This window comes from Megalopta genalis, unplaced genomic scaffold (assembly GCF_051020955.1).
Source record: "Megalopta genalis isolate 19385.01 unplaced genomic scaffold, iyMegGena1_principal scaffold0218, whole genome shotgun sequence".
Classification (NCBI taxonomy): Eukaryota; Metazoa; Arthropoda; class Insecta; order Hymenoptera; family Halictidae; genus Megalopta; species Megalopta genalis.
Window position 1 is genome coordinate 209,104 of NW_027476287.1, and position 3,397 is coordinate 212,500.

Here is a 3,397-nt window from a genome sequence, read left to right on the forward strand (position 1 = left end):
TGTTAATAGCGAGACTCTTGAAGATAAAATTATCTTGTGATTTTATGAAGGCAAAGATAGAAACGTACGAAGCTGGCGTACGTAGAAAAATGTGATTTTATGATAGAACAAAAATATAATACGTACGTTTTTGGGCGTACGGTAAAATATCTGTATGGTAGAAAAATGAAAGAAATTGAGCGTTAAAGAAGATATGTTACAAGCGCGGAATGTGGCAAAACTTGTACATATTTGAAAGAGAAAAGTGGTGTGTCGACCTGACATATATATATGAAACAGGCGACGATGGAAAAGGATTTAAATTTTGTCCATTTTATATATACATATTGTATAGTTCCCTGGTTGATCCTGCCAGTAGTCATATGCTTGTCTCAAAGATTAAGCCATGCATGTCTCAGTACATGCCGTATTAAGGTGAAACCGCGAATGGCTCATTAAATCAGTTATGGTTTCTTAGATCGTACTAAAATTTACTTGGATAACTGTGGTAATTCTAGAGCTAATACATGCAAAACAGAGTTCCGACCAGAGATGGTAGGAACGCTTTTATTAGATCAAAACCAATCGGTGGCGGGTGTTTACACTCGTCCATCGTTTGCTTTGGTGACTCTGAATAACTTTGTGCTGATCGCATGGTCTTATAGCACCGGCGACGCATCTTTCAAATGTCTGCCTTATCAACTGTCGATGGTAGGTTCTGCGCCTACCATGGTTGTAACGGGTAACGGGGAATCAGGGTTCGATTCCGGAGAGGGAGCCTGAGAAACGGCTACCACATCCAAGGAAGGCAGCAGGCGCGCAAATTACCCACTCCCGGCACGGGGAGGTAGTGACGAAAAATAACGATACGGGACTCATCCGAGGCCCCGTAATCGGAATGAGTACACTTTAAATCCTTTAACGAGGATCCATTGGAGGGCAAGTCTGGTGCCAGCAGCCGCGGTAATTCCAGCTCCAATAGCGTATATTAAAGTTGTTGCGGTTAAAAAGCTCGTAGTTGAATCTGTGTGTCACAGTGTCGGTTCATCGCTCGCGGTGTTTAACTGGCATTATGTGGTACGTCCTACCGGTGGGCTTTGCTCTTCACGGGGCGGTCCAACTAATATCCCATCGCGGTGCTCTTCACTGAGTGTCGAGGTGGGCCGGTACGTTTACTTTGAACAAATTAGAGTGCTCAAAGCAGGCTACCTTCGCCTGAATACTGTGTGCATGGAATAATGGAATAGGACCTCGGTTCTATTTTGTTGGTTTTCGGAACCCCGAGGTAATGATTAATAGGGACAGATGGGGGCATTCGTATTGCGACGTTAGAGGTGAAATTCTTGGATCGTCGCAAGACGGACAGAAGCGAAAGCATTTGCCAAAAATGTTTTCATTAATCAAGAACGAAAGTTAGAGGTTCGAAGGCGATCAGATACCGCCCTAGTTCTAACCATAAACGATGCCAGCTAGCGATCCGCCGAAGTTCCTACGATGACTCGGCGGGCAGCTTCCGGGAAACCAAAGCTTTTGGGTTCCGGGGGAAGTATGGTTGCAAAGCTGAAACTTAAAGGAATTGACGGAAGGGCACCACCAGGAGTGGAGCCTGCGGCTTAATTTGACTCAACACGGGAAACCTCACCAGGCCCGGACACCGGAAGGATTGACAGATTGATAGCTCTTTCTTGATTCGGTGGGTGGTGGTGCATGGCCGTTCTTAGTTGGTGGAGCGATTTGTCTGGTTAATTCCGATAACGAACGAGACTCTAGCCTGCTAAATAGACGTAATTATGGTATCTCGAAGGCTCTCGGCTTCTGCCGGTGGGGTTTTTACTACCAACGTACAAACAAATCTTCTTAGAGGGACAGGCGGCTTCTAGCCGCACGAGATTGAGCAATAACAGGTCTGTGATGCCCTTAGATGTTCTGGGCCGCACGCGCGCTACACTGAAGGAATCAGCGTGTGTTCCCTGGCCGAAAGGCCCGGGTAACCCGCTGAACCTCCTTCGTGCTAGGGATTGGGGCTTGCAATTATTCCCCATGAACGAGGAATTCCCAGTAAACGCGAGTCATAAGCTCGCGTTGATTACGTCCCTGCCCTTTGTACACACCGCCCGTCGCTACTACCGATTGAATGATTTAGTGAGGTCTTCGGACTGGTGCGCGGCAATGTTTCGGCATTGCCGATGATGCCGGGAAGATGACCAAACTTGATTATTTAGAGGAAGTAAAAGTCGTAACAAGGTTTCCGTAGGTGAACCTGCGGAAGGATCATTACAATGTTCCAATATATCTCAAAGAGAGAGGAGAGGAGGAGAGAAAATGAATTCGATTAGTTTGTGGATAAGAATTCATATAAAAAAAAAAGATATTGTTGAGCCCGCCAGATCATTCGTGCGTGATTTACACGGCCAGACGTGTGTACTACACGTATTAGGCCTTTGATCTGCGTTGCGTAGGCCACAACAAATCTTTCAAAGAGAGAGAGATATATGTGTTGTTGGGGTTTGTGATTATGAAGGTGCCCCAACGCACAAAAATATATAAAAATGTACAAAGTTGGGATGTGGTGTGGTGGAGAAGAGTTGGGCCCGACCAGATCATTCGTGCGTGATTTACACGGCAGACGTGTGTACTACACGTATTAGGCCTTTGATCTGCGTTGCGTAGGCCATCTTCCTTCCAAGACACACACGTGTTGGGGTTTGTGTGATTTTATGATAGTGCCCCAACACGGAAAAATAAGCGTACGAGAAGAGTTGGGCCCGACCAGATCATTCGTGCGTGATTTATACACGGCCAGACGCGTATTATATTACACGTATTAGGCCTTTGATCTGCGTTGCGTAGGCCATCTTCTCGATAGAGAGAAAGCCAATGTATTCTTTTTTCTTTCTTTACACACACACACACACACAGTTGTAGTAGGACAGGGAGGGATGCGAGCGTGCTAATCACGCTTCCTCAAGTCTTCGCTGTGGTGTAAAAAAAAAAAGAAAAAAAGGAATCGTTGGGAAAGTCCAAAGGACGAAAATATCGGGCAGTCTGAAGATAACTTAATGCTCGTTTACATTGGTATCAAGAGAGACCGGCTTGTGTAGCTCGTTTCAATGCTGTGTCGTTGTCATTGACACCCTACTCTGTTGCGCGCTAGTGGCAGCATGAGCGTGGGACGTATATATATATGACACCCAGCTAGAGCCGGCCGTGAGTCCGTCCGGTGTAAATAACGACGAAAGGAGAGAGAAACTTTTCGAATCCAGTATCGGGTTGATAATTGTCCAGTTTGAATATCCATATCCCCGTCGTTTTTGGAGGTGATATACTCTCTGTGTTTCTTCGATAGAAGGCTTTTCAATGTTCTATTCGCTCCGACCGTCGAACTTGCAAGAAAACAGTGGTTTTGGATTTGCTCGTA

At 45.8% G+C, this 3,397-nt stretch overlaps 1 non-coding gene across 1 annotated transcript; it reads left to right on the plus strand.

Annotated features, from left to right (window-relative positions):
• Positions 1–335: 335 nt before the first annotated feature.
• LOC143262736 (small subunit ribosomal RNA) lies at positions 336–2,256 on the plus strand. The gene has a single exon (XR_013036430.1). It is a non-coding gene; the product is annotated as a small subunit ribosomal RNA (ribosomal RNA).
• Positions 2,257–3,397: the final 1,141 nt, after the last annotated feature.